Here is a 14,318-nt window from a genome sequence, read left to right as displayed (position 1 = left end):
CAGGTTCCTCTGTTTATGAAATTTCCCAAGCAAGAATACTGGAGGGGGTTGCCATTTCCTACTCTGGGGGATCTTCCTGACCCAGGGATAGAGCCCATGTCTCTTGTATCTCCTCCTTGGCAGGGAGATTCTTTACCACCAGCTCCTGGGAAACCCCAACACATATTGCTGCACTCATGAAAAGCAAGAATGAGGAGACCTAAAGTGGGTGTTTCCAATAGTAGGGTGATCATATACATTCTAGCTTAAACTTGGACATTTTTTTTTATGTCTTTGTTGCTGTGTGCAGACTTTCTCTAGTTGCAATGAGAAGGGGTTACCCTCTAGTTGCGATGTGCAGGCTTCTCGTTGCGGTGTCTTCTCTCTCGGAACACAGGCTCTAGGGTGTTCAGGCTTCAGTGGTGGCCCACGCAGGGCTTAGTTGCCCTGCAGCATCTGGGATCTTCCCAGACCAGGGATCAAACCCATCTTCCCTGCACTGGCAGGCGGATTCCCAACCACTGGACCCCTAGGAATGTCCCGAAGTGGGACATTTTTGAAAGGGCCACTATTTACAGTTACACTAGAGCATTAAGGGTGAACTGGGACCACTATGGACACACTTCGGGATACACAGTCCCCCACCTACAGCACAGAGTCAGGACTTGAACAGGGCTGTGTGGCTCATACTCTCTTGATATTACTTAAGATAATCTGTGGCCAGCTCAGCCAACTGACATGAGGGCTTTATTCCACATCCATTCAGTTTTGGTCCTGCTGACATGGCCTGAGAAAGACTAGGTTCACAACCAGAGAATTTTATTCATGAAAAGCCCAATAGCTGCATTTCTGAGTTGCAATTGGCCAGGGCTCCAGGCATGGATGGGGGAAGTTTCATCTGCAGTATTTACTAAAAACAGACGCTGAAGTTTGAGAAGCAAATGTAAAGTGCTCATTTCAAAAGCCTCTTTATATACATGTTAAATCAGTTTGTGGGAAAGAGACCACAGAGATTGTTTAAACATTCATAATGATGACACAACTGTTCGAAAATATGCAGTTCCTTGTAGTTATATGTGGAATTAATTGCATATGGAGGAAGTTATCTTTTGAAACTGGATTAAAAGGAAATAGTTCATAACTCAGTGATATCAACATGCACACCATTGTACTCGGGACTAAGATTTGCCTTGTCTTTCTTATCTCAGCCACTGTCTGAAGAAGTTGTTTTCTTGCTTAAGGCGTCATGACTGAAGTATGTAGCTCTGTGGAGGACAAAAAAAAAAAAAACAACTGGGGCCAGATGGAAGAAATGTCACTTTAGCCCAAGTGGTACTATTGAGAGTCTCTTTCTGACCTTTGATTCTGGAGTTCAGCTTACGTGTGTTGGCCCCTTAGTGGAGGATGTAGAGAGCTGGTCCCTCTCTACTTCTCTGCTCCTTCAGAGTAATACAGCCAGGGTTTGGGAGCAAGATTTCCTCCCTCACCACACAGCACGTTTCAATATTCATCCTTCAATGAATTACCCACAATTCTTAGCAGTGCATCTAGTTAACCACAAAGCCGTCAGAGAGCTCTGTTTAGAGAGAAACAGCTCCTTATCTCTTGCACTCCAAGGGAAATCAGCAGTCATTTCCTAGAGATGGTCTCAGCGTGACTCTGGGGCTCCAGTTCCTCTACGATACAATCAGCACTCAGCCAAAGCTACATAAAGTGGTGGCACTCCCCCGTATGTCTAACTCAGGCACTAATCACACTTTTAGTACATCTGTTGTTTTAAAATTTCCAGTCCCATTAATTCTTCCTTCTTTTTTTTCTTTTTTAAGATACGAGGAGTCGAGAATACCCATATTCACTTTGAAGTACCGTCACTTAAATGAAAGATCTGGAGAAAAAAATCGAGACATGAGGCAATCCTGAAAATATGAATGAAAGAATATAAATATTGCTCCAGCCTCTCTAGTCTTCATTAAAATACGCAAGAGGGAGAAACCGGTTTGCCCTTCTATATTTAATTTGGACTCTGACCTCTTTGAAAACTTCAGCAATATGATTAATTTTAGCTTATCTTATGGAATGTCTCTCCACCTATAAATAAGTCTATTCATCTTCAGAAGAGCATAAATATGCCTCCTGTTTTACAGTTATTTTTAAATATTTCTTACATATAATTGTAATGGGATCTATTTCCAGGACAATAGCTAAGTATCAGTTACATTTCCATTATGCTCTATTAGTTTCATGGTTGGAAAACTTAAGCAAAAATAAGCTTCTCTGGATGAATACGAATCCAACATTAACCAGAGTAACATGAATAATTCAAAGATCTCCTGACATTCGATCTAACAAAACCAAAAAGAATAAGAAAAGAGAAGAGAAGGAGGCAGAGAAGAAGAAAAAGAAGAGGGGCAGAAGGAGTACTTGGGAGTTTTTAATTTTAGGTAGAGGTATAAAAAAATTGCATTTTTTATGTTATCCCACATAATGTTAGAAAATCAGAAGACCCTTCTCTATACTTTATTAGTGTCTGATTTTCCACTTTTCTGTCTCCTAGAGTCTGCAGGCTCAAGCTAGGTCCATGTGGACACATAGGAAAGCACTTTGCCCACAAGAACATACCAAACCCAGCAATGCATTATTTTATACCTTGAGACTGAGGACATCAAAAATTATTTCCAGGGTAATACTATCTTCAAATAATTAATAGTATTTATAACAATAACATATACTTTAAACTGGGGATGAAAGCAACCTGCTCAAGGAGAGATGGCATATTCCGCTATTAAAAATCATATTGCTATGGGAAAGAAGTTAAGTATCTGGTATTTCTAGGGCCACAATTCATTTCTTATATTTGGATTCAAACTTTTAAAATGAAAACTTACACATGGGACTCATACATGGGAAATGAATGATCAATTTGTTTGCTTTCTAGATCATTCTCCATTGGAAGGACAAACTTTCCATCAGAAGACAAAAGATATGCTTTTCTCAGAGAAATATCTCCCCATTGATAAATAGAGAGCAAACACCGAACACTTAAGTAGTGTTCCCGCCGGTCATGTGAGCCGTGTCAGCATCAACCAGCTGGTCCTCGTCTGTTTTGCAGTCAAAGAAAATGGGAACTCAGCATGTATCCGAGTTCCCAAGGATAGGAGGATTCGAGCTGCCAGGTGTGTGCATGGGCAGAATGCCCAACCCCAGGTCATCTTACAAAAAGCCTTGCTCAGGCATGGCCAGCAAAGGAAAGCAAGCAAAAGGTCACAGTTGCTGTTTCTGCAACATAGTCACTCTCGGCGAGACATCCTCATATTTTGTTTTTTTCCAGTTGTTAACTAAATGTTTAGGGAGCACATCAGAGTCATGAAAGGAGGTTGGAAGGGCAGGCAGCTCAACTGTTGTGATTTCTACCATTCATGAAATCAACACAATTCTTTCGGTAATCAAAGGTGCGTTCTGAAGAACTGAGAAAGTGGCGGGCAGGGGTAGGGAGTGGGGAATTGCCAAGTAACCGCCACCTTTGGCCCATTTGCTTCTATTGATGCCATCTAGGAATGGGATCATATTTATTAACACACTTTTCAGGCAGAGCTTTCAAGTATTCACATGTAACTATTGTGGAGCAAATCTTGAGCAATCATCTTTGCTTCTGTCTAACCTGGAAAGGTGAACTGGAATGAGAGTGATTTTCTGCATAATTTGATCCAATGGATGAATACTCTGGAGTCATGTGATAGGGTCAAGGTTCTTGCAGCTCATGCCTTAGAACCTAGTTACACGGGAGACCATGTTTGAACAATGTCCCTTAAAGAATTCAGTAACTCAACCCTACTGGACATGAGCCAAGACAAGCCTCTTGAATGCCAAATTCCACTCTAGTGGGTCATGTTATTGGATGGCTCAAATGAATTTGGGCCAGGAAAAAAAGGGCCTCCTTTCCCTCAATAGTTAGTTTCTTGTCTGAATTGTCCAGATAATGGCTTTACTTTTCAACTTTCCTTTGCCTGCACAGAGTAGAAAGGCAGCTCTACATTTTTGTCATAATAGAATCATTACCTGTAATTCTCAGAAGTCATCCTCATGAAAATGGGTAACTTTGTATCAAAAAGAGCTACCTAATTTGTAATAGAGATTTATTCTTTTATAATTTCTTTTCATTTGTTCACTGTGACTAATTCAACAAATATTTACTGGACAAACAAAAAGACATATTATCCTTATGTATCATGCCCATTTGTTTGGAAATCTCATATTAGCTGAAAAATCTTTAAAGTGTTATGAAGCACCAGGAAAAGGTGAAAAACTTTTGGAAAAGTTTTCTGCAGAGGGCATGTTTCTTTAAAAACAGAAAGTTCAACTTGTAAGCCATGTGTATTCTTTGAGGTCAACATGGCATCTTTTGATGAAAAAGATTTCAGCTATTAACATTTAATCCTGACAACATTAGTCCCCCACCACCACCATCCCAGATATACTGTATCTCTCTTTGAAGACTGGAGAAGTGGAAACCTTCATATTATGACTTTTCCTTCACTGAATGGTCATTTCAATCCAAGACACTTGTCTTGTACCTACTCAACTCACCAGTTCATCTTGTAAAGCCAGAAAATATAAAATAAGGCTACAGGGGAGTTGTTTTCCACTCTCACCTGTCATTTCTGCCCTCCCAATCCTCCTTCCCAAAGCTTAACAGCCCATTTGAGAAAGAAAGCAACTCATACTTTAAGGTAACCCATATGTAATGTATCTCTTTTTCTGCTATGGTATTGATCATTGCTGCCTTAGTTCTTCCAATGAAACAAGCTACGTTACCCAAGGGTCAGAGAGAGGGAAGTTACATCTTGCGGGTGTTAAGATTCAATGTTAGTTTTGAGGACCCCCTTGCAGTCTTTAAATATGGTCTTCAATGACTTGGCAGTTGGGAATTGAGGAACAATAGTGGACAGTCACAGGAACATGACAATAAATCTAAGAGGCTCACCTGTTATTTGCCTGACTGTGTTACCTCTCTCATGAGTGACAGCTGCGTGACTCCAGTTCTTCAGAAGGGGTCAGTCAGAGGATAGAAAAGGCTGTCGGGACATTCAAGCATCAGATGAGTAGATGGACTGCATGATCATAAATTGTATGAATGGTCTGGATGACCATAAATTGCATGAATTACAATTAAAATCTTTGCTATTGTTGCAATTTTTATGAGTGTGAGAGAATGTCAAATATAATTTATATACCAAAAGGTGCATAAGTCAAATACGTGCAAAATCACCATTTTGGTAAAAAATAGGACATAGCCAGCACCTCAGAAGTCTCTCCAGGACCCTTACTGATTATCTAACAATCTGATTTTTATGGTAAACACATCTCTTTCTATAGATCTATTCCTTTAATATAGATCTCTAAGCATTGTGGTGTAAATTGCCTGTTTTCTAAATTTTGTATAAACAGAACTATAGGCTTATGTGTTTTGCTGTTTTTATTCAACTTTATGTTTCTGATGGGCCCATGCTGCTAGATGTAGTTGTCTTTCATTCATTTTTGTGGCTGGACCCAGATTAAGTTCGACAGGTGAAGATTTAGGCAAGTCCTAAGTCTCCATGACTTAGAACTTCACTAGTACCTCAGTGAGACTGAGTCCAGAGTTCTGTTGCAGAGAATAGAATCCTATCTAGGTAGAGATTTACTGCAGATTTTATGCAGCATGTAGATCACTTGATGGGCAGACAAAACAGTCTCTAGGGGGAGCTTTTAGAAACCTCTCTCCCCTCTCCCCAGTCATACCACAGTACTGGGCACCCAAGCAGCTCCTACCACTCAAAACTTCTCAGCCCTATGTCGTCACTGCCTTGACCTTGAAGTCACTGCAATCAGAAATTGTCCTGATTAAGAAGGTTCCATGCTTATAACGGGGTTCCCTCGTGGCTCAGATGGTAAAGAATATGCCTGCAAGTAGGAGATTCAAGTTTGATCCCTGGAGAAGGGAAGGACTACCCACTCCAGTATTCTTGCCTGCAGAATCCCATGGACAGAGCAGCCTGGTGGGCTACAGTCTGTGGGGTCACAAAGAGTTTGACATGACTGAATGACTGACACTTACTTATGCTTATAAAGTCGTGAATGCTGCAGATCCCAGAACCATTCTATGCCTGATACAAACTTCACCAGCAAAAATTGATAACTCTTTTCTTTCCTTCAAATAATACCTATGAAAGGCACCTGTGCTAGTGACTAAACCTCTGCTGGCATTGCCAAGAAAGACCAAACGCTTCCACGGCATGCTTGGCAGCAGAAATAGCAAAAGCAACACGAGGACATTGGGTTTGCAGAACTGAAAATACCTGGAACTTCAGCTGAAGTGGGTGGGAAACTGTAGTCTTTCGCTTTCCAGCATTGTTATACAGCAATGGCTTTCACTTTGGGGATCAGGACTCATCGTTAGTGAATCATGAAAGCACTGAAAAAAATAAAATAGAGCAGAATAACATTTTCAGAGGGCATCAACCTAGGGTAATTTCTGTTTTGTGCCACACACACATATGTATGGATTGCAAAGTAAAATATTTTCTCACTGGGGGTTGAGGTAAAAAAAATTTGAAAGCCACTACACTGAAAGGGGTATGGAACAGATGTCAAGTGCCAAGCAATCATATCCCCCACAACTCCTGCAACCAAACATGGAGTGATAAATGTGTACAAGAATGAGACACTTTGACAAGTCTTGTTGGCTACTATAATCTAACAATTCACTTTGGAGCAACTTAGTGTCTGGATTACCCTTTCAGCCTGCACCCCTTTTCAAGACCTCATCCATGAGTCCCAGAGTGATCTTTCTGAACACAAATCTGATTATTTCACTCTATTTTAAAGCATTCAGTAGCTTCCTCTGACATAGCTGCTGCTGCTGCTGCTGTTCAGTTGCTTCAGTTGTGCTCGACTCTGTGCGACCCCGGAGACGGCAGCCCACCAGGCTCCCCCGTCCCTGGGATTCTCCAGGCAAGAACACTGGAGTGCACTGCCATTTCCTTCTCCAATGCAGGAAAGTGAAAAGGGAGAGTGAAGTCACTCAGTCGTGTCTGACTCTTCGTGACCCCATGGGCTGCAGCCTACCAGGCTCCTCCGTCCATGGGATTTCCCAGGCAAGAGTACTGGAGTGGGGTGCCATTGCCTTCTCCTTAGCATGACCAAAAACGTGTGGCTCTGTACCAAGCTGGCCCCACCTCAGTTTTTCCTGCCCTGCCACCAATCCCCCTTCCGTCTCAGACCCTCCCCTCCCCTAGACAGTGAACTACTTCTGTGTTCTTTGTACTTCATGCTTTTATACCCTACATCATCACATGCTGTTTCTTCTAACTGGAACATTCTATTTACTCCCGTTCTTATCAAATATTTCCCAAGCTCCTATTCACCTTGCTGCTGCTGCTGCTGCTAAGTCGCTTCAGTCATGTCCAACTCTGTGTGACGCCATGGACAGCAGCCCACCAGGGTCCGCCATGCCTGGGATTCTCCAGGCAAGAACACTGGAGTGGGTTGCCATTTCCTTCTCCAATGCATGAAAGTGAAAAGTGAAAGTGAAGTCGTTCAGTCATGTCCGACTCTTTGTGACCCCATGGACTGCAGCCTACCAGGCTCCTCTGTCCATGGGATTTTCCAGGCAAGAGTACGGCAGTGGGGTGCCATTGCCTATTCACCTTAAAGGACCAATAACCTCTCTAGGAAACCTTCTCTTATATGCAAATACAGTTTATGTTCCTTTGGTAGTCCACATATTTTATACCTGCGTGCGTACTCAGATGTTTAGTCATCTCTGACTCTTTTGCGACCCCATGGCCTATAACCCACCAGGATCCTCTGTCCATGGGATTTTTCTGGCAAGAATACTGGAGTGGGTTGTCATTTCCTCCTCCAGGAAATCTTCCCAACCCAGAGACTGAATCAACATCTCCTGCATTGGCCAGCAGATTCTTTATCACTGAGCCACAAGGGAATAATATTAAGTATTATTTTGTATTATAATCACACTGAATGGTAATTATTTGTTAATGTTATTTTCCTATGAAAACCAGGAACTTAGATATAAGCACTGTGTCTTATGGTTTAGGGCTTTTGTTGTTGTTTTTATCCACAGCCTGGCACCGTGTAAAAGTACCATCGATACGCGTTCAATACAATGAATGGGGGATACATTGATTGGTAGTTGGATGGATAGATTGTTCAATGAATAGAACTACTTCTCTAAGGTAGGTATGGTTTCCCTTTTGATATTGGTTTCCAACAGAGATTAGAACTGTTACTGCTGGAATATCTGAACTTCTGTCAGGGTAGCTGATGCCTTTGGAAAACCAAATGAATTACATGTTAAGACCAGGTTCTATGGATTCAGCATGAGTCACCCATAGAGGGCAAGGCTGGTGGGTGAAATTTTGATTAAGAATTAAATATTGGTGCAGTCTCAAAATATTTTCCCACAATATGCTGATCACTTACAAGTGGGAAAATGGTGAATTTTATGTTTCCTGAGAAGATGCTGGGAAAGATTGAAAGCAGGAGGAGAAGGGGATGACAGAGGATGAGATGGTTGGATAGCATTACCAACTTGATGGACATGAGTTTGAGCAAGCTCTGAGAGTCGGTGATGGACAGGGAAGCCTGGTGTGTTGCAGTCCATGGGGTGGCAAAGAGTGGGACACGACTGAGTGACTGAACTGAACTGAGAAATCTCAAGAAAACATAATATCATATCATTTTCCTGCAAAGAAAACATGACCTGATTTTGGATGTGAGACAAACTTAGGTAGAGAGATACATACAGATTGAAAAGATGGAAAGACGAAAAAAAAAAAAAACAAAACAAAACAGAAAACTACTCCAGATTGAGTGAAATTGGAAATCTATGACAATTAAATGATCTTGGTTTGGCTACCGGACCATAAAAAAAGAGATGTTACTGGCACAGTTGGAAAAACTTTAGAGTGTTCTATGAACTGGATGGTAGTATTGATTGTTTTGTAGTGATAGTATTGTATTGTACTGATATTGCTTTCTGAGCTTGGTTGTACTTTGGTTGTGTAGAAGACTGTGTTTCTTTTGGAAAGATAGAAACTGGGGGAAGTGAGACTGATGAATCATCAGCTCTGCAGTTACTGCTTAAATGGTTTTAAAAAGAATAATGATAAAATTATATATATGTGTGTATAAAGAGAGAGGTGGAATAAAGGTGATAAAATATTAATAATTTGGAACTCTGAGTAAAGAGAATGTGGGAGTTCTCTATACATGTCTTGAAATTTTTCTGTATGTTTGAAGTAATTTAAAAATAAATCATTGACTTCTATTTGCGACCAAGATGGAATAACACGGATCAAATTTACCTTCTTATCTTAAACAACTGCCAAGGCAGCTTGAATCTGTAGGACAAAGTACCTGGGTCAGAGGAGAAAGATGCATACAGAATTCTGAAGATGTGCAGAGGGTTCCTTTCGACCATTTAGCAGAGACAGATCGGCTTACGTATATGAGAAAACTGTCCAAGATTGGAGAAAACATTGACAAAAGAGTATTCAACACTTAGGCTTCCCTGGTAGCTTAGCCAATAAAGAATCTGCCTGCAATGCAGGAGACTCTGGTTCGATTCCTGGGTCAGGAAGATCCCCTGAAGAAGGGATAGGCTACCCATTCCAGTATTCTTGGGCTTCCCTGGTGGCTCAGACAGTAAAGAATCCGCCTGCAATGCAGGAGACGGGTTCGATTCTTGGGTTGGGAAGATCTCCTGGAAGAGGGCCTGGCAACCCACTCTAGTATTCCTGCCAGGAAAATCCCATGGATAGAGCTTGGCAGGCTACAGTTCATGCGGTCATAAAGAGTCTGACATGATTAAGCAACTAAGCACAGCATTCAGCACTCACAAAGGACCAGCAATAGTGTCTGTTCCCACCAGCCCGACTGTAAAATGTCATAATTCATGAGGTATTGGGTATAGAGTATTTAAAGAGTCTTGACTCAGTACTAAGGGACACATTACCATGACTAAATGCAGCACTAGTCTAGGCTAACAAGTCTTAAAAAGCAAGGCCCAATAGGATCAAAATTTTTCCAAGAAACTCAACTGCGTATCAGAACAAAGCTTAAGAATATTTGTAGGTATACAGAAATATTCAGGAGCCAACAAGGTAAAATTCACAATGTCTGGCATCCAAAAAAAGAATAACAGTCTATCTTAAGAAGCAGAAAAATGTAACCTATAATAAAGAGAATAATCAATCAATGAAAACCTATATAGAACTGAAACAGATATTAGAATCAGCAGAAACATACATGAAAAGAATAATTTTAGCTATATTCTGAAAGCCCCCAAATAGAGATATAGAACATATGAAAAAACAAATACAAAAAATCAAATAACTCAAGCTAAAAGCTACAATGTCTTGGATAAAAAAATTCACTGGATGGAATTAATAGTAGATTAGACATTACAGATGAAAAAATTAGTGAATTTGTAAACATAGCAGTAGAAGCAATATGAGATGAAATGCAAAATGAAAATGATGAGCTTCAGTAGCTTTGAGACAACTTTTAACATCCTAATATACTGTAACCTGAGTCCCCAAATGAGAGGTTGGTGAGAGAAAAAATAAGGCTGAAGAAATGACTGGAAAATTCCAAATTTGATGACCTCTGAAAACTACACATCTGAGAATCCCAATGAACTTCAAGCACAAGAAACATAAAGAAAACACACAATGAGGGAAGGCGTTGTTGTTGTTCAGTCACTCAGTGGTGTCTGACTGTTTGTGACCCCATGTACTGCAGCATGCCAGACTCCCCTGTCCTTCACCATTTCCCAGGGAAAGGAAAGGGTGAGATGAATCGAGAGAGTAGCGTTGAAACATATACATTACCATACGTAAAATAGACAGCCAGTGGGAATTCTCTGTATTGATGCAGGGAGCTCAAATCCGGTGCTCTGTGACAACAGAGAGGGGTGGGGTGGGCTGGGAGTCTGGAGGGAGGTTCAGGAGGGAGGAGGCATACGTATATCTGTGGCTGATTCATGTTGATTATGGTAGAAACCAATGTTGTAATTGGCTTGTATTGTAATTTGTTGTTGTATTGTACTGTACTGTTGTATTGTAATTTGTTACCAATTGTATTGGTAATGATATTGTAAAGCAATTATCCTCCAATTAAAAATAAATTAAAAAAGAAAACTATACCAAGACATATGGTAATCAAATTTCTCAAAAGCAATGATAGGTAGAAAAATCTTAAAAACAGCTCCAGAAAAAGTACATATTACACACAGAAGAACAAAAATAAGAAAGATAGCAAATTATCTGACACGTTACAAGCAAGATGACAATAGAGAAGCATCTTCAAAATACTGAAGGAGAAATAACTAAACCCTCTTACACTGTTGGTGAGAATGTATATTGGTGCAACCACTACGGAAAACAGTGTGGAGGTTCCTCAAAGAACAAAAGATCAAGTTGCCATATGACCTAGGAATCCCACTCCTTAGCATATATCCAGATAAAAAATACAATTTGAAAAGATACACGCACCTCTATGTTCATAGCAGCACTACTCACAATGGCCAAGACACGGAAGCAGCCTAAATGTCCATCAACAGATGAATGGATAAAGACGATGTGGTACGCAAATACAGTGGAATACTACTCAGCCATAAAAAAGAACAAAATAATGCCATTCGCTGCAACACGGATACAACTGGAGATTATCGTACTAAGCAAAGCAAGTCCGAAAGAGAAAGACAAATAACCATATGATATCACTTACATGTGGCGTCTAAAATACAACACAAATGAACACATCTTTGAAACAAAAACAGACTCACAAACACAGAGAACAGACTTGTGACTGCCAAGAGGGAAGGATGATGGGGGAGGCGAGAAAAAGACTTTTTCAATCACACAAGAGCTGAAGGAATTTATCCCCAGCAGCTCCTCAGTATAAGAAATGTTAAAGGAAGGTCTTCAAGCAGAAGGAAAATGTTACCAGATGAAAATTTGGATTTACTAAAACAATGAAGAGAACCATACATGGAAATTATGAGAAAATATATGATTTATTTTTTATTACTAAATTCCTTAAAAATATTTTATGATTTAAACAAAAATTACAGTAATGTGCTATGGGGTTCATGGCATATGTATAAATAAAATGGATAAAAACAATATCATAAAGGAGAAATGGAAGCATAGTACAAATACGGATGATATAGGAATTTTTCCAACAACTCTATGTCAATAACATCAACAACATAGATGAAATGGATAGATTCCTTGAATGATACAAATTATCAAAGTTCACAAAGGAAGAAATATACAGCTTGCTTAGCATTATATATATATTTTAAAAGTTGAATTTGTAGTTAAAAACCTTCTTGTAAAGAGCATTCCAGATTTAAATGGCATCACTAATTAACTCCACCAAATATTTACGGAATAAATGATACTAATTCTACACAAACTCTTCCTGAAAATTGAAGAGATGGAAATAACTTCCCATCTTATTCTGTGAGCCCACTATTACCTTAATACCAAAACCAAACAAAGACATTAATGAAATAAGAAAACTATAGGTCAGGATTCCATATGAACATACATACAAAAATTTGAAACCAAATTTTAGAAAATCAAATCCAAGCATACATGAAAGGCATGGTACATTATGATCAAGCGAGGTTCATTCCGAGAATGCAAGTCTGGCTTACTATTAAAAATCACCTGGTATAACTCATCAAATTAACACACTGAAAAAGAAAACCCATATCATCTGAATATATGCAGAGATAGCATTTGACAAAATCCAGCATCCATTCCTGATGAAAACTTTCAGCAAACTAGGAATAGAGAGAACTTCTGCTCACTCTGATAAATGACATCTAAGAACAACCTACAGCCAGTATATAATACTGAATGATGAAAGACTAAATGTTTTCTCCCTAAGTTCAGAAGAATAAAAAGATGCGCCTTCTCACACTCCTATTCAAAACTGTACTAGAGGTTTAGACAGAGCATTAAGGTAACAAAAGAAGTATCTATTTGGAAAGGAAAAAGTAAAGTTATTTCTATTTCAGGATGCATGATCATCTATGTAGAAAATCTGATAAAATACGCAAAAACACTCAGAACTTCAAATTTAGTAAGTTTGAAGGATAAAAGATCGATATAAAAATCAGTTGTATTTCTATATTTTTCTATTAATAACCAGAAATAGAAATTTAAAACCACTATGTGGAATAGCACTAAATATGTAAAATTCTTAGGGATAAATCTGACAAAAAATTGGCAAAGCTTGTACACTAAAACCTACAAAATATTTCTGAGGGAAATGAACTTTGACCTAAATAATTAGAGAGATATAACTTATTCATAGGCCTTAAAGGTTCAATATGATGATTCTCCCTAAATTTATCTGCAGATTCAATGCAATACCAGTAAAACTCTTAGCAAGCTTTTTTTCTATTGATAGAAACTAGAAAACCAATGCCAAAATTCATACAGGATTGCAAAAAACATTGAAAGCTCAAAACATCTTTGAAAAAGAATGTCAGAGGGTTTATATTATCTTATTATAAAGACTTTATGTAGACTTGTAAAGTAATGATGACATTGTGACATTTTTGTACGTATAGACAAGTAGGTCAATGAAACAGATCACAGAATGCAGAAATAGATCCAAACATATAAAAACTGATGGATATATGGACAAAACACATGTGGACAAGTAATATCCAATGTAGGCGTGGAGGCAATTCAGTGGAGGAAAACTTGTCTTTTCAGCAAATGATGCTGGAAATAAAAACTTGGATCCATACCTAGAACCATATGAAAACAAGATTCTCAAATTAATTAACTTAGAGATCATAGATTTAAATGTAAACTATAAAAGTATAAACCATAGGCAAAGATTTTTACGTAGATGCAACATCACATACATAACCTATAAAAGAAAAAAAAATGGTAGTGGTGAATCATTAAAAATTTCAGTGTTAAAAATGTGCTCCATACTCAGCTTTACCAGTAAGTATTAAAAGTGTTGGACAAAAAAAAAAAAAAAAATCCATCCAGGAAAGTATCCTGCCCAGGTGCTCCATTTCTTCCTGGAAACTGCCCTGGTTCATGTCCTTTTTGAGTCCTGGTTTACAAGTTTCTTTAGTCCACTGAACATCCCCAAACCTTTCCATTAAATTCATTTCTCTACTCAGAAGCTCATTCTGTTCACTACAACCAAAAAACTTTAACTGATATGTCTCATTAAATCAGACATTCGAATCTTTCTGTTTCCCTAGTTAGAGCAAAAGGTCTGTCTCTAGATTTCAG

The sequence above is a fragment of the Ovis canadensis genome, chromosome 3 (assembly GCF_042477335.2).
Source record: "Ovis canadensis isolate MfBH-ARS-UI-01 breed Bighorn chromosome 3, ARS-UI_OviCan_v2, whole genome shotgun sequence".
Taxonomy (NCBI): Eukaryota; Metazoa; Chordata; class Mammalia; order Artiodactyla; family Bovidae; genus Ovis; species Ovis canadensis.
This window is presented reverse-complemented; position numbering follows the sequence as displayed.